This window comes from Bos grunniens, chromosome 22 (genome assembly GCF_055505025.1).
Source record: "Bos grunniens cultivar Pamir isolate PY7600 chromosome 22, Bosgru_T2T1.0, whole genome shotgun sequence".
NCBI classification, from domain to species: domain Eukaryota; kingdom Metazoa; phylum Chordata; class Mammalia; order Artiodactyla; family Bovidae; genus Bos; species Bos grunniens.
This window is the reverse complement of record NC_141186.1, coordinates 34,673,382-34,697,840: the sequence shown is the minus strand read 5'-3', so window position 1 is coordinate 34,697,840 and position 24,459 is coordinate 34,673,382. Positions and strand designations below refer to the sequence as shown.

At 40.6% G+C, this 24,459-nt stretch overlaps 1 long non-coding RNA gene and 1 pseudogene across 1 annotated transcript in view; one reads left to right on the top strand and one right to left on the bottom strand.

The window, feature by feature from the left end:
* LOC147348278 (uncharacterized) overlaps positions 1 to 24,459 on the bottom strand; it is a 184,709-nt gene that overhangs the window by 145,439 nt on the left and 14,811 nt on the right. The window lies entirely within an intron of this gene.
* On the top strand, positions 21,770 to 22,116 carry LOC147348279 (large ribosomal subunit protein eL30 pseudogene; annotated as a pseudogene).

Sequence of the window (24,459 nt, the reverse complement as noted above, 5' to 3'; positions counted from 1 at the left end):
GAACATATGAAAAGGGTCTTAGTTTTATTAATAATCAGGAAAATGTATTATTTTCCTGATTAGTGAGACACCATTACATACCCATCAAACTGACCAAATTAAAAGGTCTGACACTATCAAGTGTGGCAAGTACATTGCAGGCACTATTATCTGTAAAACAGATAACTAATAAGAACCTGCCATATAGAGCACTGGGAACTCTACTCAAGACTCTGTAAGGGTCTATAAGGGAAAAGAGTCCAAAGAAAAATGAGTGGATATATATATGTATATATATACACACATATAGTTAACTGATTCACGTTGCTGTACACCTGGAACTAACAACATTGTGAATCAAGTATATTCCACAAATATTTTTAAGAAAAGAATGTATGGGAACAGGAATTCACATGTACTGCTAAGGAATGCAAAGTGATACTATGGGGAGAAATTGTGAAAGACCTTGATAAGGATCATAAGTTTACTATCTTTCCTATTTGGTGCCCCCGTCCAAGTTATTGCTGTCTTTCATTGTTTCTGAGGTATTTTATACTTCTGTAAACTGCATAAAATTGACATAAATACAAATTGTTATTTTTCATAGAAATGCAAATTGTGTCCAGTTGGATGGCATTAACAATTACTCAATGTATACTGACCTATTTTGCATCTATTTGTCAAATCTTTTCAGCATCTTTGATGACTATATATTTGCATGCTTTTTGGTTTCTTCTTTGAACTGACTGTGACACTAAGTTTCCTTCATCAATTAATAAATTAAATAAACTCTTTGACATGTATTAATTTTATAATTGTATGAAAATCAAATGGCTTTATATTTTAAAATATGCTTTAACAGTAAAAGCTAGAAAATAGTTGAATATTAACAGGTAAAGATAAGCATCACCCAGAAACTCCACTATCCTGTATATCCTAGAAAAACTCTTTCACTCATGTAACAGAGGGCATATATAAGACTACTGACAAAATATTATTTGGGGACTTCCTTAACAGTCCAGTGGTTAATACTCTGCACTCCTGATGCAGGGAACACGGGTTTGATCCTTGGTCAGGGAACTAAGATCCTGCTTGTTACATGGTGTGGCCAAAAAAGAAAAAGAAATACTATTTGTAAAAGCCTAAAGAATTTAGAAAAGCCCAAATTTTTCTCCACAGAAGCAATTAATAAATTATATATTAATAATTTATTAATACAATATAAATTATATTTATAATATAAATTATATATCAATAATTTATTAATGATATATTCGTATGATTGAATAATATGTAATAAAAATGAATACAGTAAAACTATCTATAACATGAATGTATAAAGAACATGATATTTAGTAAAAGAATTCAGATACAAAAGAATATATATTTATAATCCATTTATGTAAACTTCAAGAAGGAGTCTAGGGATGCATGCTTAGGTGGCAAAATTAAGCTGTCCTATTTAGTACCCCCTTCTCCAAGTTACTGCTGTCTTTCATTGTCTTTGAGCTACTTTATAGCTCTGTAAACCTCATAAAACTGATAGCAATACAAATTGTTCTTTTTCATAGAAATGCAAATTGTGTCCAGTTGGACACATGCATCCCTACAAGTGTCTAGGGATGCATGCTTAGATAGCAAAACTATAGAGAAAAGCAAGGTAGTGAGTATCACAGAGGTTAGAACAGTGGATGCCTCTTGGATGGGTTAATGTGGCGTTCTGGTAATGTTATATCTTGTAAGCCAGGTGGTGGGTACTTAAATATTTGCTTCACTATTACTTTTTAAAATGTACATGTGTATTTTATACTTCCCTAAATATAGCATGTATGGATATAGGAGTTGGACCATAAAGAAAGCTGAACACAGCAGAATTGATGCTTTTGAACCGTGGTGTTTGAGAAGACTCTTGAGAGTCCCTTGAATGCAAGATCAAGTCAGTCAATCCTAAAGAAAATCAATCCTGAATACTCACTGAAAGGACTGATGCTGAAGCTGAAGCTACAATATTTGGCTACCTGATGCAAAGAACTAACTCATTAGAAAACACCCTGATGCTGACAAAAATTGAAGGCAGGAGGAGAAGGGGATGACAGAAGATGAGATGGTTGGATGGCATCACCAACTCAATGAACATGAGTTTGAGCAAGCTCCAGGAGTTTGTGCTGCAGGACAGGGAAATGCTGCAGTCCATGGGCTTGAAACAGAGAAGGCAATGGCAACCCACTCTAGTACTCTTGCCTGGACAATCTCGTGGACGGAGGAGCCTGGTAGGCTGCAGTCCATGGGGTCGCTAAGAGTCGGACACGACTGAGTGACTTCACTTTCACTTTTCACTTTCCTACATTGGAGAAGGAAATGGCAACCCACTCCAGTATTCTTGCCTGGAGAATCCCAGGGATGGGGGAGCCTGGTGGGCTGCCGTCTATGGGGTCACACAGAGTTGGACATGACTGAAGCGACTTGGCGGCAGCAGCAGCAGCAGCAGTAGCAGCATGGGCTTGCAAAGAGTTGGACACAACTGAACGACTGAACTGAACTGAACTGAACTATATGACATACTCTTTACCAAAAAAGTCAAACTTGGTGCATCTATTAATCTAAGTCTTTTGGATAAGTCAACAGCTAATTGAAATATTAGAACAAATGACCTCAGAGACCATCCTGTGAATCTGGAAGCTGGTATTTGAAAATTATTCCTTCCTGGCAATAATGTACATCATGAGGCCAACCATAAGCTTGGGCTCCAAATACCCTGCAATGAGAAGGTCTCATAAACACTGTGATCCCTACTCTGTCTTCCATATTAAACTGTGGGATTAAGGACAGAGTTAACAGGAAGTGTGTTAGGAACAAGTAGTGGCTGCAGCTGTGCCAGTTCTTGAGGAGGATGAACGCCATCTTAGCAAGTTCTTAATCAAGAAAGAATAGGGGAAATAGAGGATGTGATAGAGGAAAAGGGGAGAGAAACCTTGCCTTCCAGTTTGTTTTGGGGACCCAGATTTGGAACATATTCTACTGATTGAGATAATTAACTTGGTCTACAACAGTAAAGCATAAACTGGACTGTTCTATTTATTCTGCCTCTTTCCTTTTCAATTCCAATTAGTTTTGGATATTATTTGCTGGAATATTAATAGATTTTTATCTTAGCTATGAATGCATTTTATAACCTGTATAACACAAATGGTGCAACACAGTATGGTGAATGTACTTGTTCAAACTGGCCAGCCCTCATTTGGGTAGTTATATGAAAGAAATGGTGCTGACTAATGAAGTTTGGGCAAACTTAGACTTTAAAAATGGCAACCCACTCCAGTGTTCTTGCCTGGAGAATCCCAGGGATAGGGGAGCCTGATGGGCCGCCGTCTATGGGGTCGCACAGAGTCGGACACGACTGGAGCAACTTAGCAGACTTTAACAAAGCATCACAATTACCACTATACCTATATATTTATCATTGTTGTTGCTGTTTATTGGCTAAGTTGTGTCCAATTCTTTTGTGACCCCATGGACCATAGCCATGGGGCTATACAGGCTCCTCTGTTCATGGAATTTCCAAGGCAAGAATACTGAGTGGGTTGCCATTTCCTTCTCCAGGGGATCTTCCTGTCCCAGGCATCAAACTGGCATCTCTTGCATTGGCAGGTAGGTTCTTTACCACTGAGCCACCAGTGAAGCCCTACATATTTATGGTGGTGGTGGTTTAGTTGCTAAATATTCCTAAATATACACCTAGGTAGAAAAGAATAAAGGATCTTTTAACCTTTAACATCAAAAAGCTAATCAAAATTGCTCTGAATGTTAATAACAAATTACACAGAGCAGAACTCTAGCTCCGTTTCAGCCCAACACTTGGGCTGAATTTGCAGAAGCTACAAATTTCCTATAATCTAGAATTTCTATGCTTTAGTTTTGACTATACTAGAAAAATTAATAATTAACCAATCTGTAGGATAAATGAACAGCTCTACTTGAAAATCACAAAGTAGAATGTCACTATAATGAGATTATAGCTAGAACAAAAAACTATTTCAATAAATGACCATTTATCACCCCATAGCAATAACCTCCTACAAGAATAATCATCAAATTCTAAAACCACTTAATTACTCAGAACAACTTCTTAATTAGGGTGCCTAGAAACCTTTCTTTAGCTGTGTAATCTGCCACCATAATTAATATTAATACTATTGATCCCGTGACTAGATGGTTACTACTACTAATTTGCTACAGCTTTCATTTGTCAAGTACTAACTGTTACTTAGATGTGAAGGTTTGATCAAAATAGATGAGCCACTTAAAGCAAACATCACCTCCTGGGCAGAGTTAGTTGCTGATAGTTGCATATAATTTTTAAAATTGTGGATAGTTAAAATTACCCTTGAAATTCCTTTAAATCACCCATTTCACATAGGTAATAGTTTTGTCTATTGCTGCTGCTGCTAAGTCACTTCAGTCGTGTCCAACTCTGTGTGACCCCATGGACTGCAGCCTACCAGGCTTCTCTGTCCATGGGATTCTCCAGGCAAGAACCATCTTAACAAGTCAACAAAGGCAGTTTTCCCCACAGCACTGTAACTAATCACTCTCCCGTTACATGAGATACTAGAATAATTTGGAGGGACATGTGTCCAGGTGAAATGTGAACAGGGTAGGTTCTTTTTAACATCCTATAGTGATAAATCTACCCTTTCTCTCTCTTCAGGCTGGATTCTCTCTGTATAATATGTGAAATCAATCAGTTTACATTTCAGGGAATTTGTAAACTTAAATGTATGTGTTTGAAATGAAAGAGTATTTACATCTTTTGAGGAACCACTGGCTCTCTTTCGCAAGGTCTAATAGCTTATTCATGACTCAAGTCAAGATCTCTGGCATTAATTTGGATGACTGGAGACTCTGGGATTTAAACCAGTGATTAATGAGTCTTTAAACAACCGGTTGCCTATGTGTAACTCCCCAGCTCAGTACTGTCTTATTTATTTATTTTTAAACATACCTCAACAATACAATAAATCTTTCAGAGAAGGCTTTGGAATCAGAGAAATCACCATTTAGAATATTGACTGCCATTCCCATTGCAGTGTTCTCATAATAATTATTTAGTGATTTTGAAAAGGTACAAGATCAGGTATGCTTTATACACCATGACTTTGGATATGTTTCAGTCCAGGAATAATCTCCAAGCTCTGTCTTACTCTAAACTAACAGGAGAGGAAAGCCTTGAGCTCTAGACATCAAAAAACAAACAAACACAAAACCCCAAAAGTTTCCATTCTAAGTTATTGGCTTTGCTTGCATGCCTTACTCTTAGTCTCAGTTTTGAACAGAGACTGTCTCCAAACTACCACCCTTTGAAGCACTCTCCTGTTGAGTAATATCACTTTTTAAAATGATTCTGCAGCAGCATCCATCTTACCCTCCCAACAGCCAAATAGGACTCTCCTTATTTTACCAAAGCAGAATATATTTAGATGAAGAGATCAAGTGCCATATTCACAGTATAGATATTATATACCTGACAGGAATCACGATCCAAATCTAGCTTCTAGTTCTGTGTTCCTTCAGTCAAGCTGAGACCTAGAACAAACTGGTTGCCAAGTTCTTCTCTGAGTTTCTGAAGTTATCAAGAAAAATCTCCTGAGCTGTTTTGCTCTGTTTCAGATGCACATATCCAACAACATACCTGACCTCTACTTGGTGAATAAACATCTCACTGTTGTTGCTCATTGTTCTTTACACTATAGGGGAAGAAAAGCTTTTCCTCTACCCTGTTAGGTTCAGTGCTGTCAGAATTGTGAACTAAAAAAACGACAGATTAACAGGAGAAAAGGCATACACATTTATTAAATTTTGTTATGCACAGAGGCATCAGAGAAAGAAATGAGTACCCAAAGAGCGGTAAGATTCAGGAGCTTTTACACTCTCTTAACAGCTTCTTTGGTGGCTCAGATGATAAAGAATCTGCCTGTAATGCAGGAGACCCAGGTTTGATCCCTGGGTCACGAAGATTTCCTGGAGAAGAGAATGGCAATCCACTCCAGTATTCTTGCCTGGAGAAGTCCATGGACAGAGGAGCCTGGTGGGCTACAGTCCATGGGGCCACAAAGAGTTGGACATGATTGAGCAGTTAATACTATATATACTCTCTTGGAGAAGGCAATGGCACCCCACTCTAGTACTCTTACCTGGAAAATCCTATGGATGGAGGAGCCTGGAAGGCTGCAGTCCATGGGATCGCTGAGAGTCAGACACGACTGAGCGGCTTCACTTTCACTTTTCACATTCATGCATTGGAGAAGGAAACGGCAACCCACTCCAGTGTTCTTGCCTGGAGAATCCCAGGCACGACGGAGCCTAGTGGGCTGCTGTCTATGGGGTCGCACAGAGTTGGACACGACTGAAGCGACTTAGCAGCAGCAGCAGCATACTCTCTTAATAGGTTTTCCAGGTAGCACTAGTGGTAAAGAACCTGCCTACCAATGCAGGAGATATAAGAGATGTTGGTTCGATTCCTGAATCAGGAAGATCCCCTGGAGGAGGGCATGGCAACCCTTTCCAGTATTCTTGTTTGGGAAATCCCATACTCAGAGGAGCCAGGTGGGCTATAGCACATAGGGTCACAAAGAGTCAGACATGACTGAGGCACTTAGCACTCATTCATGCAAACTCTCTTAATAGAGGAAAGCGAGGAACAGAAGGGCACTTCTGGAGGAATAAGTGCTTTCTTAGAAGCAAAGGGAGAAAGGGACCTTATGGAGACACAAATGACTTTTCTGTAAAGATAACAGGACCATTAGGAGAACAGATGGGATACAGGATAGTGACAGTTCGTGACAATGTCTCTCTGGGTGTGATAATAACTTCTCTCCCAGACAGAAGATTAGAGTTGAGGAGGGCATTTATGACAATTGAGTTCTTATGGGAGGCTCTGCTTTTAGGCAGATAAGGGATTTCAGAAGCTCAGATGCCTTTAGTACAAAATAATTCTTATGCCAAAATGGCATATTTTGGCCTGGCATATAGTGATTCCCTTCACAGCTTTTTAAAATAGAGGTTTACTGAGGCTTAACTGAGTCACTGCACATATTAAATGCATGTAAAGTGTTGAATTTTAGCTTGTGTGTACATGTGTGAAACCAACACCACAACTGAGATAAGAAAATGAACTTATCTGTAACCCTCCAGAGGTTCCTTGTGACTTGTTATAATCCATTTCCTTTCAAATCAAGCAACAAAATGAATTGCTCAAAAACAAATCCAGTTAAGTCACTCGTTGAAATCCACTTGAAATCCTCCAATACCTTTTCACTGTCTTTGGAATAAAATACTTACTTGTCTGAAGGCCTTAGAAGGTTGGTGGTCATCAATGGCAACCAACCTGTCTGATGTCATCCCTTTCCCTCCACTATCTTCTCCTGCCTCCATCTCCCCACCACCACCCCCAACTCCCTGCAGTCACTCCACTCTAGTATCTCCAGCTTTCTCTCGGTTTCTAGAATAAGAAAAACATATTCATCCTTCTGTGCCTTTCTACCTATTCCTGCCTCTGGCTGCAACACTCATTGTTTGATTTTACATGACTGGCTCTTCTCAATCACATCTCAGCTCAAATGCTATCTAAGAGCCATCTTGGACCTCAACATCCCTATTCCCCATCGCCAAGTCATCACTCATTATATTTCTTTATAGCACCTCTGAGTTTGGAATTCCTTGTTATATTTTTATAGGTTTATCATCAGGCTATTCCACTGGGATGCAAACTCCTTAGGGGAGTTTTGCATCCTTCACTCTACTCTTCTCCACTAGAACATTCTAAGTTTTCCATTCATTATCTCATTCCAAATCCATGACACCCCAATGAGAGAGGAACATTATAATCATTGTATGAAATCAAAGAAACTGAGGCTCAGAGAGTTTAAGTACTTTTCTCATAATTGTACAGTTAAGAAATAGTAAACCCAAGTAGCCTGGGCTACAGAACCTTCACTTCAACCTCTCTGCCCATTGCCCAAACTAATTAATTTCTCGGCTCAGTCTTAAATGTATTACACAGTATCCATAACACCATAATTGGGTAGTTCCGAACCACTGGTCAGATCAGAGATCAGATCAGATCAGATCAGTCGCTCAGTCGTGTCCAACTCTTTGCAACCCCATGAATCGCAGCACGCCAGGCCTCCCTGTCCATCACCAACTCCCAGAGTTCACTGAGACTCATGTCCATCGAGTCAGTGATGCCATCCAGCCATCTCATCCTCTGTTGTCCCCTTCTCCTCTTGCCCCCAATCCCTCCCAGCATCAGAGTCTTTTCCAATGAGTCAACCCTTCGCATGACGTGGCCAACTTACTGGAGTTTCAGCTTTAGCATCATTCCCTCCAAAGAAATCCCAGGGCTGATCTCCTTCAGAATGGACTGGTTGGATCTCTTTGCAGTCCAAGGGACTCTCAAGAGTCTTCTCCAACACCACAGTTCAAAAGCATCAATTCTTCTGCCCTCAGCCTTCTTCACAGTCCAACTCTCACATCCATATATGACCACTGGAAAAACCATAGCATTGACTAGACGAACCTTTGTTGGCAAAGTAATGTCTCTGCTTTTGAATATGCTATCTAGGTTGGTCATAACTTTCCTTCCAAGGAGTAAGCGTCTTTTAATTTCATGGCTGCAGTCACCATCTGTAGTGATTTTGGAGCCCCCCAAAATAAAGTCTGACACTGTTTCCACTGTTTCCCCATCTATTTCCCATGAAGTGATGGGACTGGATGCCATGATCTTCATTTTCTGAATGTTGAGCTTTAAGCCAAATTTATCACTCTCCACTTTCACCTTCATCAAGAGGCTTTTTAGTTCCTCTTCACTTTCTGCCATAAGGGTGGTGTCATCTGCATATCTGAGGTGATTGATATTTCTCCCGGCAATCTTGATTCCAGCTTGTGTTTCTTTCAGTCCAGCGTTTCTCATGATGTACTCTGCATATAAGTTAAATAAACAGGGTGACAATATACAGCCTTGATGTACTCCTTTTCCTATTTGGAAGCAGTCTGTTGTTTCATGTCCAGTTCTAACTGTTGCTTCCTGACCTGCATACAAATTTCTCAGATCAGGTGTTCTGGTATTCCCATCTCTTTCAGAATTTTCCACAGCTTATTGTGATCCACACAGTCAAAGGCTTTGGCATAGTCAATAAAGCAGAAATAGATGTTTTTCTGGAACTCTCTTGCTTTTTCCATGATCGAGTGGATGTTGGCATTTTGGTCTCTGGTTCCTCTGCCTTTTCTAAAACCAGCTTGAACATCAGAAAGTTCATGGTTCACATGTTGCTGAAGCCTGGCGTGGAGAATTTTCAGCATTACTTTACTAGCGTGTGAAATGAGTGCAATTGTGTGGCAGTTTGAGCATTCTTTGGCATTGCCTTTCTTTGGGATTGGAATGAAAACTGACCTTTTCCAGTCCTGTGGCCACTGCTCAGTTTTCCAAATTTGCTGGCATATTGAGTGCAGCACTTTCACAGCATCATCTTTCAGGATTTGGAATAGCTCAACTGGAATTCCATCACCTCCACTAGCTTTGTTCATAGTGATGCTTTCTAAGGCCCACTTGACTTCACATTCCAGGATGTTTGGCTCTAGGTCAGTGATCACACCATCGTGATTATCTGGGTCGTGAAGATCTTTTTTGCACAGTTCTTCTGTGTATTCTTGCCACCTCTTCTTAATATCTTCTGCTTCTGTTAGGTCCATACCATTTCTGTCCTTTATTGAGCCCATCTTTGCATGAAATGTTCCTTTGGTATCTCTGATTTTCTTGAAGAGATCTCTAGTCTTTCCCATTCTGTTGTTTTCCTCTATTTCTTTGCATTGATCGCTGAAGAAGGCTTTCTTATCTCTTCTTGCTATTCTTTGGAACTCTGCATTCAGATGTTTATATCTTTCCTTTTCTCCTTTGCTTTCTGCTTCTCTTCTTTTCACAGCTATTTGTAAGGCCTCCCCAGACAGCCATTTTACTTTTTGCATTTCTTTTCCATGGGGATGGAATCTTGATGGAGTCTTGATCTCTGTTTCCTGTACAATGTCACGAACCTCATTTCATAGCTCATCAGGCACTCTATCTATCAGATCTAGGCCCTTAAATCTATTTCTTACTTCCACTGTATAATCATAAGGGATTTGATTTAGGTCATACCTGAATGGTCTAGTGGTTTTCCCTACTTTCTTCAATTTAAGTCTGAATTTGGCAATCAGGAGTTCATGGTCTGAGCCACAGTCAGCTCCTGGTCTTGTTTTTGCTGACTGTATAGAGCTTCTCCATCTTCGGCTGCAAAGAATATAATCAGTCTGATTTCGGTGTTGACCATCTGGTGATGTCCATGTGTAGAGTCTTCTCTTGTGTTGTTGGAAGAGGGTGTTTGTTATACCAGTGCATTTTCTTGGCAAAACTCTATTAGTCTTTGCCCTGCTTCATTCCATATTCCAAGGCCAAATTTGCCTGTTACTCCAGGTGTTTCTTGACTTCCTACTTTTGCATTCCAGTCCCCTATAATGAAAAGGACATCTTTTTTGGGTGTTAGTTCTAAAAGGTCTTTTAGGTCTTCATAGAATCGTTCAACTTCAGCTTCTTCAGTGTTACTGGTTGGGGCATAGACTTGGATTACTGTGATATTGAATGGTTTGCCTTGGAAATGAACAGAGATCATTCTGTCGTTTTTGAGATTGCATCCAAGTACTGCATTTCGGACTCTTTTTTGGACCATGATGGCTACTCCATTTCTTCTGAGGGATTCCTGCCCGCAGTAGTAGATATAATGGTCATCTAAGTTAAATTCACCCATTCCAGTCCATTTCAGTTCGCTGATTCCTAGAATGTCGACATTCACTCTTGCCATCTCTTGTTTGACCACTTCCAATTTGCCTTGATTCATGGACCTGACATTCCAGGTTCCTATGCAATATTGCTCTTTACAGCATCGGACCTTGCTTCTATCACCAGTCACATCCACAGCTGGGTATTCTTTTTGCTTTGGCTCCATCCCTTCATTCTTTTTGGAGTTATTTCTCCACTGATCTCCAGTAGCATATTGGGCACCTACTGACCTGGGGAGTTCATTTTTCAGTGTCCTATCATTTTGCCTTTTCATACTGTTCATGGGGTTCTCAAGGCAAGAATACTGAAGTGGTTTGCCCTTCCCTTCTCCAGTGGACCACATTCTGTCAGATCTCTCTACCATGACCCGCCCATCTTGGGTTGCCCCACGGGCATGGCTTAGTTTCATTGAGTTAGACAAGGCTGTGGTCCTTGTGTGATTAGATTGACTAGTTTTCTGTGAGTATGGTTTCAGTGTGTCTGCCCTTTGATGCCCTCTTGCAACACCTATTGTCTTACTTGGGTTTCTCTTACCTTGGGCGTGGGGTATCTCTTCACGGCTGCTCCAGCAAAGCGCAGCCAATGCTCCTTACCTTGGACGAGGGGTATCTCCTCACCACCACCCTTCCTGACCTTCAACGTGGGATAACTCTAGGCCCTCCTGTGCCCACGCAGCCACGGAGTGGGGTTGGTCCTCCCACCCGCCACCCCTGGCCTCGGGCTTAAGGGCGTAGGGTATCTCCTCCCGGCTGCCGCCCCTGACCTCAGACGGTGGGTAACTCCTCTCATTGCTGCCCCTGACCTCGGACACTGGGTATCTCCTCTCGGGCACCCCCCCTGACCTCGGACGTGGGGTAACTCCTCTTGGCCTCCGCCCTTCAGGCATGGGGTCCTCTTGACTTCTGCCCCTGACCTCGGACGTGGGGTAGCTCCTCTCGGCCACGCTTAGCGCGCCCGTCGCAGCCGCCTAATTTGGCTTTCTCATCTAAAAAAACAATAGGAATCATGCAGAATGTAATTCAGAGGAAAATCATGAGGTTAAATACTGATAGGCTAACACAGGTTAAATACTAGTAGATCTGTGCTTCTTCAAGAGCAATCTCTGGACCAACAAAACCAGTACCATATAGGAGGTTATAAAAAAATGCATTTTTCGGTCTCATCACAAACCTAATGAATCAGAAATTTTAGGGTGGTGCCCAGCAATCTGTGATGTAATCTTTCTTCCAGGTGACTGTACGCACAATAAATGTGGAGAGTTATGGGTACGGTGAATTTTTTTTTAGTGTCTGGCACAATATAAGTGAAAATAATGGGGCTGTTGTTAATACAGCCAGATAAATAGTCCAGTGGTGCTTCTCTAGGTACATTACTGATGTTTTAGCAGGATATTTTCTTGTTACACAAGACTGTTCCTCACATGTCAATTTTCAGCATTCTTGGATCTTCGGTGCTAAACATCAGCTACAAATACTCCAAATTTTGTGACAAACAAAATATGCCTTCCCTGCATTTCCCAAAACCACATTTTGCAGGAGAGGGACTCAGTTATATCACCAGTTAAGAACCATAACTCAGTAATCAGAATGGTCCCCTGATATGCTTCCTTGTCAGATTATAAATGGACTTCTGTGAAAGGGAGACGTTGGTACGCATTAGAAGAAATTTGAGTGGCAAAGCAGCACTGACATTTTGGATCCTCTGAATTGCCTATTTATCAGACTCTGCAGGGAATATAAAGATGAATTAGAAATGATTTCTGCCCTCAAGGAGTTTCAGCATAATTGGAGGAGTTAAAGTAATTGCAAAAATAATTATATCAGATGGAATAGTGGAAGTCTCTAAGAGATGCCAAGTGATATTGGAATTCTGAAAGAGTAACCACTAATAGCACAGGGAGCTAGGATACATTGCTTGGTGAAGTCAGTATTTGAGACAATAAATAAATGCCTTTGACTAAAAGGATTTAGATTTCCTCAGTTTAACAGAAAGTAAATAATAACACTATGTCATTTTTATGGATAAGAAGAAACAGATGTATGTGAGTAAAAGAGTGAGAGGTACAAAGACATGAGGTGATTATGAGTAAAAAAAATCCTTTCAGAACTAATAATCCACTGTTTCCGAATACAAATCAACCAGGAAAGTTCTCAAAAATGCTAGCACCATCCTAGCACCTAGCATCTACCAACTCTCCACAAATTCTTATCAATAGAGATCTCCATTTCTTCTTGCCAATCAGCGAGAAGTTTCAAAGTCTTTAATCAAATACTGCCTCCTTCATCAGAGATGGAAGGAGATACTCCCAAAGAATTCCACATGTTAACAGAGGAGCACAAATGTTTTCAGTTTTCAAAATTCTCATGCTGTTCCTAGTCTTGGTGTTACTAGAGGAAAGGTGTGGTGGGAGGAGGGGAACGAAGACAACCTGTGCTGCTCATCTGGGACACAGGGGTCTCCTTAAGGCTTGTACAGCAAAAATCACAAGCATCATGCTAATCAGCTATTAATGGTGGCCGGGAGAGGACTGTGAGGCCACAGTTAGCAAGAACAATGCCATAAACAATTAACAATGTCTACCATGAAAAAGTGTTAACTTGTGATTAGAAAGAAAGTTTGCCCCATATAATTTCTATGCAGTGGTAAAAAAAAAATGCCTTAAGCTATTATTTAGTCAATAGGATAAATGAATCTGTATTAAACTCGGGGCACTTGATATTGGAATTCTGTTGAAGTATTTGATTTCTATTTAGACAGATCTACACAGAGATCTACACAGATCTCTGAAACATTGTCTTCCATCCTAATAGCATGCCCTTTTCTCCATTTGGAATCAGACTAGCAGTAATAAGCTGTACTTTGTTAGTTCATTCATTCATTCAGACTCTCATTCACCTCTTGGTTACCTACTACTGTGTAACAGATCTCTCCCAAACTTGGTGGTCTGAATCAACAATAATCATGTTATTACCTCTCCTAGTTTCTAAGGCTCAGAAATTTTGGAAAGGCTCTGATAGGTGGTTTTGGTTCAGGGTTCTCATTTGGTTTCAAGTCAGATGGTGGCTGGAGGGAAGAGAGGACAAGGCTGGGGCAGCTGGGGGATGGGGGAGTGCAGGGGGAATGCAGCTGGGTACCTCATTCTCTTCATACGGTTTCAGGGCCTCTTCAAGTGGGTTGATTTGAACTGCAAAGGGAAGATGTATCACCATGTATAACCTCGTCTCTGAAGTTACACAGTATCAATTTCACAGTATCCTATTGGATATAAGCAAAAAAAAAATGCCCTTCACCCCTCCAAGATTGAAGATGTGGAGACTAATTCTCTACCTCTTGATGAAGATGTGACTGCTGCTGCTGCTAAGTCACTTAAGTCGTGTCCGACTCTGTGCGACCCCATAGATGGCAGCCCACCAGGCTCTGCCATCCCTGGGATTCTCCAGGCAAGAACACTGGAGTGGGTTGCCATTTCCTTCTCCAGTGCATGAAAGTGAAAAGTGAAAGTGAAGTCGCTCAGTCGTGTCCGACTCTTCGCAACCCCATGGACTGAAGCCTACCAGGCTCCTCCGTCCATGGAATTTTCCAGGCAAGAGTACTGGAGTGGGGTGCCATTGAAGATGTGACTAGGTTTTATTAACAGAAAAACATGGAGGCTGGGAGATACTACTGTCATAATCTTTGGAAAATATGATTAGCCATAGTCACAAATGTTTGCTGAGAACCTGTGATGTGCCAGGCTACAGACATACTGAGAATCATGAAGACAAACAAGGTCCTTCCTCCTGTGAGGTGTATGTCCTACTGAAGATGAGTGAAGAGATGAACAAAAAGTAAACACACCAGGAAGCCCATTTGGGGTAGTGATAAGTGACATAAAGAATATTTAAAAATGAGAGTAACTGGGTCTAAGGGAGGTTTTAGAGAAAGGTGGTTAGGATAGGGCTCTCTTAATCAGAGAACTTAATGATGAGAGGAAACCAGTTACATAGACATCTTGGGGGAAAACAGGTTCTAGACAGGTGGAAGAGCAAACGCATAGCATGTGCAGTAGGAGGGAGCTTGAGAAGCAGCAAAATGCAGACTAGTGAGCAACAGGGAAGGTGACACAGAATGAGGTCCGAGAAGCAAACTGGGGACAGCTCAGGGAGAGCCTCAAGGGTAAGAGAAGAATGGACTTTGTTTCAGTCCTCACGTAAGCTCTATGAGTGGAGGTACCTACTCTGCTTATTCACTTGTTGGCACCACATGACACAGAATTCTGAAACAGCTGACACTCACCAGAGATCTGTTGGACTGAGAATGAATCAAGGGCATCAAAACTCACTGAGGGAATAGTTATCGTCACACTCCCAACCCAAGGCAAGCTCCATGTGGCAGGAACATTTTCCGAGGTGATAGAGTGGTTGAGATCTCATGTCAAATCTTTAACTTAAGACTGGCTGGGCTACTCAATTGTATCTATTACCACCTAAATGAAGATGCATAACAGGGAATTAATTACAATGTGTCTTGCCCTGCCCCTGAATAATTAAATATTTTATTGTGATGTTACAATCTGAATTTATTATCCTTTGCTGGGGAACAAAATTAAACATAACGAGGGCTGTTAGTCTCCTCACAGTTCTGCTTGTATCCTGTATCTTATATCATTTTTACCACTTTGATTAATGAGTTTAATTTACTCTGACTGGAGTATGTAGCACTCAGTGCGGTGGGGGGAGGTGAGACTATTAAAATCCTTTCAATTATACTAATAATGCCAAATCTGCATGTGTTAACAAGGGTGCACCATTAATTAGCTTTTGGAGGTGGTTTCTGGAAAGGTAGCAGAGTAGCTTTAAAGTTGCCTCGGTGATACCAGGAGATAACTATTAAGCTGACAAACAGAGTGTGACATTACGTATTCCCTCAAGATGAAGAGCCTTTGGTATCTCAAGGTGTAGAAAATCGCACATGATAGATGGACACATTCTTAACTTGCTGTGTGAGATGACTTCTGCTTACCCCTCCAGGTCCACTGTTTTCCCTCCTCCCTCTGCTCTCTGCCCCAGGGCTGCCCTGCATGCAACAGATCAATGGGACTTGCAGGCACTCTGCCTGTTGGTTGGATGTGGCTAATGGAAGCTCAGCAGGAGATGGGGGTATTTATTCCTTGGCTTTCCCTGGACCTACAACCACTTTAGCTCGAGACAACTCTCCTTACTCATCTCTCTCCCTCTGGTTCTGCTAACATCTTTCTATTTTGGTCCCCTTTCGATCTAGAAGAGGTCATCGCATTCCCTCCAGTCCTGGCCCAGGTCCTTACGCCCCTCTATGACTCTCCCACACCCTATCCCCATCTTTGTAAGCAGTGCCTTTGAAAATGGACCCTCCCTGAAATAGCCCGCTTTGAGTGTACTGTTTCCTGTTGGAACTCTAATTGCTGCCCTCTTGTTAATACCAATGTTTGATATATTATAATTCTGTAAAAGTTTCATTAAAATTGACTGCATCATTCAAACAGGTTTCCATATTCTGCTTTTAAGATGAGATAGGATTATATTTAAAGGGTTATGCTTTTTCATATGGCCTTCCCAGGTGGCTCAGTGCTAAAGAATCCTCCTGCCAATGTAGATGTGAGTTTGATCCCTGGGTTGGGAAGATTACCTGGAGGACAAAATGGTAACCTCATTTCTCTACTGTCAATATTTGTTTTGAGAAAAACCTAGAATATTTTGGATGGCTGGTAGGTGGGAAACAATCTTTAACAGTTGAAACAAGTGCTTCTAAAAATAAACCATTTTTTAAAATTACATATTTCCAACATATATGAAATAAATATAATGCAGTCAACAAATTTTCTCCTGGGTCACTATTTTAAAAACAGCACATCAGTTATTCTCTAAGAGAGGAATACACAGGCCTCAATGTTTATGCAAAGAAGTATATATTAGAAATATATATTCATAGATCAATGTACAGTATACACCTGCACTTATTTAAAAAAATGTTCTAGAATTCCAATTATTTGAGGAGAAAAAGGTGATGAAGCTTCTTAGTACCAAATTCTAAAACTTAGTCACAAAATTCTTTTTATGTTTGCTAGAGAGAAGTTGACACAGGAGTCTGTGCGAGGAGCGTCCTTAGGCCCTGGTCTCCTTTGCCTGACGTTCCACTCTCATGCCCACAACATTTTTCTCCTCCAGATTAGAGATTTCAGTCAGGTCCTTGTGTCTCAGTTGCAGGGGTGGTGAAGCCTGCTAGTCCACCCAGCACTCTTTCTCCCCTTAACACTTGCTAACAGATTTTACTGGGATTGGAAATGAATGTGGCCCCATAATGAGTTTTGGCCACTGAGATGTAAGCAGAAGTTATTGGGTAGGGTTTATGGACAATATACTTTAAATGTATGTCCCCTTGTCTTTTTATTTCCCACCTGGAAATTAAGTTTAATGGCTGGAACTCCAAGAACCCTTTTTGAAACGTTACCCTGCAGATAGATGCCATATCCTCAAGGAGAAGGGGCGGGAGGAAAGGAAACGTGCTAGGACACTAGTGGAGCCATGGGTCTGCAGCAGCCCTGGGTAACTCACCACTCGCTATGTCAGCAACTCTCCTGCTGAACCCACTGTCACTTGTACCTTAATGAAATGCCTAAGTAACACCCAGAGGAAATGACCCTGGGTACCATTTGCGCCATCCGCAAGAGGAGACTGGCTTCTTTTATGATTAAGACACATTTCTGAAATGTAGGTTTAGACAAGCTTTCACTCCTGAAGTGGGGTTAGAGCATAGATATAACCTTATTTTTACTAACCAGAATAGAAGATTTATCGATTCTCAGAATTCCCCTGTAAATTTCCGTGTTTAGATCTTTCTCTGGGTTCTTGATACACTTTTTCACTCTAAGGTTTATTTCATATGATTTGTAATTTTTTCAATAGTCTTGCTAAAGATGACATACCATGTTGGATTCTTTGTAGACTAGCATGTGTGATTCTGCTTCTTTTTGAAGTGGAAACTTACAATCCACCCTGCTATACTGTGAATCCAGAGAGCATGGACCACGTGTGTTTTGTTTCCCAAGTACCTGGTAGAGCCACCTCAATAGACAAATGTTCAGACAGTGAATGAATAAAAGAAGAGGTCAGTGAAAAAAATAAAAGAAAATAAGTTAGAATAGAGAGGCTCTTTAAAGGTTGAAGCAATGAGGGGAACTATGAAAGAGAATTTAATTTTGTCAAAGTGGAGGCTAGAGGGGAAGGGGCTACTAACTGAATCCTGTGTGTTGTGGAGTGAAGAAGTTAGGAGTTAGGGGACCAGGAGACAATGTCTATGAACTCTATTTTGTCTCGTTCCAGAAGCCAAACTGGAACAGAAGCCAAGTGTTTAAGAATTTAAGTACTTTGGTGTGACAAAGACCCTAAGCAGGAGGAATGACCTCAAGAACCCCAAACAATCTCTACATTCTGGTCAAGGGTATTTAAGCTCATCTCAATCAGAACAACAAAAGCATTTTTGGTCACTCTTTAGTTAACAAATAACTCCAATCAGTAGGTATTAAGAGTGGGGAAATGTGCACAGCAGTAACTCATTTCACAACTGTGCCCATGACCTTGGCCCCTCTGGCCCCTCTGCTGCTGCTGCTGCTGCTAAGTTGCTTCAGTCATATCCGACGTTGTGCGACCCCATAGACGGCAGCCCACCAGGCTCCCCGTCCCTGGGATTCTCCAGGCAAGAAGACTGGAGTGGGTTGCCATTTCCTTCTCCAATGCATGATAGTGAAAAGTGAAAGTGAAGTCCCTCAGTCGTATCCGACTCCTAGTGACCCCATGGACTGCAGCCTACCAGCTCCCTCCATCCATGGGATTTTCCAGGCAAGAGTACTGGAGTGGCCCTTCTGCTAAGATGTGCTAATTCCCATCAATACGGTGCTCCCAAACCCAGCACTCAGGCACCCCTGGAGAGCGTCTCCTGGGTGTGACAGTTGTGCCTTTAAGCATTCTTGCCCTTCTGGTTCCTTGTTCTGCTGGCTCACTTATAACAAGTATTATGTAATCATCTGACCCTGAGCCAAGGACACAGGCCTGCGGAGGCCCCAGCTGATGTGGGAGCAAAGCTTTTAGCTTTGTGAGGCTGAGGCTGCTGGGCTAAGCAGTATCCTAGGACTTACAGATGTTGCTCTTGGGTAGTTAGTTATTCTGTTACATTCTTTTCCTAAGAGGTGGACAAATCTTTGCAGATAAAGCAGTTACTTGTACACCCCAGTTCCACATGGGCTTGTTTATAACATACCACCAAAACATGTTTCCCATGGAATCCTGAGATTCACGGGGGGCTTACATGGTGATGGATGTGTTCCTCTTGTCTAGAGTTCTGAGTCACTCTGTGATTTGTATGAATTTGCTTTGCTCTCCGGTAATAAAATCAAATCTACAACTGGTCAGATTTTCTTTTCTTACAGAAATAACGCTTATATTTATTATTCTGTGCCTGTTGCCAGACAATGAGTAGACTGGCTCTAGTAGGTTGGCAGGAACACAGGCAGTGCAGTATAAAGGACACTGAAACAAAGGCAAGGATACCTGCATTCTGGCATTTCCTCTACCATCACCAGGTTCCTGATGCTGAGATAATGCTCAAACAACTTCTCTTTGGAGAAACTCTCCCTGATCTCACTGAATCCTCCCCTATCTCCCCTGGTTTCATCCTTCTCCTCTCTGCTCCTTGTATTTCCCTGAGTTTTACTTGATGAAGCTTTGCTTCAGATAATAAAGCAAACAAAACAACAAAGGTCTGACCTTGAAACACTTTTAAAGAGCATACACACTGGAAGGTGGAATGAGGATATAAACATTCCCCGCCCCCCTCCCCCGCCCAACAGGAGTATTTCTCATCAGCTCCATGTTAAATACCATGTCTTCCATCAATACCACCCTATTTGGATAACTTTCTTTTTGTTGTTTAAGCCCAGTTGTTTCTGCATTCCCCTATTCCTTGCCTTCCCTGGTTTGTGAAGGTCAGTCATGAGTAAGGTGCCATCCTACTACTGGGGGAAAGATGCTGAATATGATTCTGGCTATTGTCCATCCTCATTCTTTACTGGCCTCCATGGAGGCGCCCCCTGTTCTGCTGGTCCCTGGCCATCCTAGACAGGTGTCTGCTGAGGTGCACCTGGCCCTGCCTGTTCTCTGGAGCTGGAGTCCACGACACCCTTCTGCAGCCCTCACATGATGTTATTAGACTCAGAACAGTAGATCAGAAATGCTCATGACACCTGTGACCATGGCAATGAATTTGGATATTCTTTCCTTCTACTATAAATATGTTCTTCCTATTCAAAAGAAGATGGCTCCTTATATGTTTTGCCTCTTCAACGTCCATCAACAACTCTTACCAAAAGATTCTGCTTATCTGCATAGCAACAAACTCAATTTGCTTATACCTGTGAATCATGAATCTGCTTATGAACAAATATGTTTTGTTCATTTAAAATTTGACCCTTTATATCCACTAAGCCCTATATTTGGAAGGAACAAGATTGGTAACTGTTCGGTAATAAAATGTTTAAATACTTAAACATGTTAATATTTTATTAGTAAACATTAGAGTATATTCTACTCTAGGTGCAGATAATTATATCTACTGTTTTCACTTTTAAATAGACTAACTAGGACTTCAAAAGAAAACCTCAAGATACTTTAAGTCCTGTTTTTCAACTTGTTTTACAAAGAAAAATAGATTTCATTCACATAATCTAGTAGTCATATTTAATTATACATATCTACATTTCAAAGAACATATTTGCCTTGAGCCAGGGAAAACAGAATCCCAACACAGTTCATATTGAATGTATGCATCCTAGAACATCACATAGAAGCTGACATATGCACTGGAATTATTCATACCACTTGTATACTTTAGGGGATGAACATCTTGAAGATAAACTCAGAATTTTATGAATAGTAAGTCAAATCTTGATCTTCTTTTTGCAATAACTGAAAGCAGAGGGGTAAATAATCCAAAACAGCAAATAATCTAAAAATAACTTAACTTTAATTATGAAATACGTTACACATCTAACCCATTCCAGATGCAGCTAATGATGTTTTACCCAAATTCATAGTGAAACTGATCTAGATACGTATTAGTGTGGGGCAAGCTATGGAAGCAGGTAAGACTGTCTGGAATAAGATACAAAGACAAAGTAGATTCAAAATTCATTTTTTTTTTTTCTTTTTAACTTCCGGGCAAGTCTGTTATTTTAAAGAATCACACTTTTCACATCATTCTCAGAGGACAGGTCTGATTTTTTGTCTCAGATGTAAGCAACTCAAATGTTAAAAGTCACAAAAGGCAGTCAAACACTTGCATTTATTTTATCAGTCCATATTCACCATTGGGCTTTCCCAAGTGACTCAGAGGTAAAGAACCCACCTGCCAACTCAGGAGACACAGGTTCAGTCCCTGGGTCAAGAAGATATCCTGGAAGAATGCATGGCAACCTACTCACACTTCTTGCCTGGAGAATCCCATGGACAGACAGAGAAGCCTGGCAGGCTACGGTCCACAGGGTCACAAAGAGTTGGACACGATGGAAGTGACACAGCACGCAGGCATGAATGCATGGATCCACAATTAGCCCATCAGTATATCTCAACCAAATTTGACAATTTGGACTTGACCAAAATGACCTATAGTTTCCCAACTTTGTGTTACATGACTTTCTTTGCCAGACACACTTTCTCTGCTCCTGTCACAGAATTCAACTCAGGAGGGTGTAACAGAAATGGTTTCTGAGGTTTGAAGTCTGAAAGAAATTACCAAAAACAAACAAACAAACAAACCAGCAATAACAACCAATAATAATTGAGCATGCCTTTCTCACTCCTCAGACGTCTTGGAGGCTGCTCTTGGTTGGGGGTGTCCCTCACCTAAGGCAGGATGATGGTGGCCACAAAGAAAATGAAAAAGTCGCTGGAGTTAGTCAACTCTAGGCTCCAACTGCTTATGAAAAGTGGAAAGTATGTGCTGGGGTACAAGCAGACTCTGAAAATGAGCAGCAAGGCAAAGTAAAACTGGTTATACTTGCCAACAACTGCCCAGTCTTGAGGAAATCTGATATAGAGTATTATGCCATGTTGGCCAAAACTGGTGTCCATCACTACAGTAGCAATAATATTGAATTGGGCACAGCATGTGGAAAATACTACAGAGTATGCACACTGGTATTATTGATCCAGGTGATTCTGATTATCATTAGAAGCATGCCAGAACAGACTGGTGAAAAGTAAATCATATATAATTTTCCTTAATAAAACTGACTAGAGATTGTTTTTTTTTTTTAATAATAATTGAGCCCTTCCTCTATGACAATAATCACAGCAAGAGTCAGACGTGTGTCCTCCCATGACACTTTGACTTGTGCTAAGGTTTGGAAACTGTCAGAAATATTTAAGGCCCTGCAGAGCAAAGACAAACTGAGCTTGTCTCAAAACACCAGAAAGTACACGACACTCTTATACTCTGGGAAATCAAAGAGTCAGAGCGAGGCAGAGTGAAAGAGAAATAATGATGTTAAGAAAAAGAGCTAAAGTAAATAAATAAGGTGCAATTTATGAGCTATCACTGTCTTCCACATTTGCCTTGTTTTGTGATATCATGCCAGTACTAAAGTGTGTTTTACAAACCTTACAGTCGACATAAGCATTGAAATGAAGAGTAACACACTTCAGATGGATTAAGCTCGGTTCTGAGGCATAAGAATTGACAATAAAGTCTTTGTTTCTTTATACTGGACATTGAAAAACACAACAAAAGGATCTGTAACTGATAAGCAAAGACAGAACACAGTCACTAAATTTTACTAGAGACCATTGCAGCTTGTTCTACCTTTATTGTCATAGTGTTTTGCTTATTTTTTCACCATGAATGTCTTTCTACATTGTAGGTACAATGTGCATGTTTGTCTTAATCTCTCTACTAAACTCTAACCGATTTAAACTAAGAGACGGATTTATTTCTCCCTGAGAAAAAATAATGCCAAAGAAGTTAGCCCAGTGCCCTCCACACAATAGGATCTCAGTAACTACCTCTTGAACTGAACTTTGCCTGCAGATCATAGAGACATGAAACACTTAACAGTCATTTAAGAAATGGGGTAGCCTAATGGTCTACAGCAAACTTTCTGTGTTCAAATCCTGGCTCTGATACTTACAAGCTGTTTAACCTTGGACAAATATCCCTTTGCCTCACTTTCTTCATAAGTAAAATTGTAATAATGCCACTGAGTATTAAAAATGTCAATTTATATATAATACTTCAAACACGCTGGCATATATGTAATTATTACCATTATATTGTTCTTAATTTAGTTGTCCATGAAAATTACATTGGATTGAGGTTCCAAAGTAAGAGGAGAAAATAAAAATGTTTCATTCCTCATGAAGGATATTGTTTGCAAGAGATTACAAACTTATAAATCTTCCTCTTTCTTCTGTTCAAGGTAAAATATGGGGAACCCACTATGGAAATGTCATCTCCTACTCTCTACACAGAGAGCTCCTAATTCATCCCCCTCTAAAATACTCATTATTTAAGAATATTAGACAGACAGAACTTATGGAAAAAGGGACAAAGTATGTTTTGCTTCTCAAGATGACTGTTTTTGTTGGGCATTACTTCTGATTTCACTTCAGTTTGGGCTCCAAGAGCCAGGAAAGTTTTGTAGTTGGTGTCTGATAAATGACAGAAAACAAATACAGTGGATAATCTATCTCACCACACAGCAGAGAACCAAGACAATTTAATAAGGCCTCAGCCTGGCTGATTAATAGTCTATAAATCACTATTTTGTTTCTTGTGCTGATGAGGAATAAGATGCTAGCATCACTTTGAGAAGCCAAAGAATAGCAGGTGTTCCACAAACAGGTCAATGTGACTTTCTTCATCAAGACTTTCTTCCCTGGCCTATCCTTGTCTCTCCTAATCTCCCATTTTACTACACTTCTTAACATCTTTGAGGATCACTGAGGTGCCCAAAGGGCCAAGTGCATCCTTTTTCTCTAACTCCTCCTTGATTAAAGGTCTTGCCCAGCTTAAACAGTTAATTTACAGTAAATATTCCTTAGTGGAGCTCTTAACAAAAAAATAAGGATACAGAAGAAAGGAGAAACAATAAATAATTTTGGTTTTATAGCTATGCATTAAAATGTAGTCCCTAGAGAGGCTACACATTTTTACAAGGCCACAAAGAAGAACATCTCAACAAAATCCTCAAATAAATTGTTCAGGTTTTTCAGATTAGTAGAGGAATGTAGGTAAGAGAGTCCAGGGTGATTAAATTTTGAAAGGCCCTGCCTATGTCAGGGTAGAGCAAAGTCCCCCAAAACAGTGCTTGGGAAGTGAGAATGAACACAGGGTATGATCAATACAGTTTATGGAGGAGGACAACGGCAAAATGGAAACATCATTTGATTATCTTCCCTATGAGTCTTGGGGACAAAGATTAATGTTTCAGTTGCAAAGTTCCTGTTATTTTCTCTAACATCTATTCATCTTAGTTTTAATGAACATTGTATCAATATATTACTTAAGAAACTGGTAAAGGTGACACTTTAGGCAAGTTTAATCTAGTG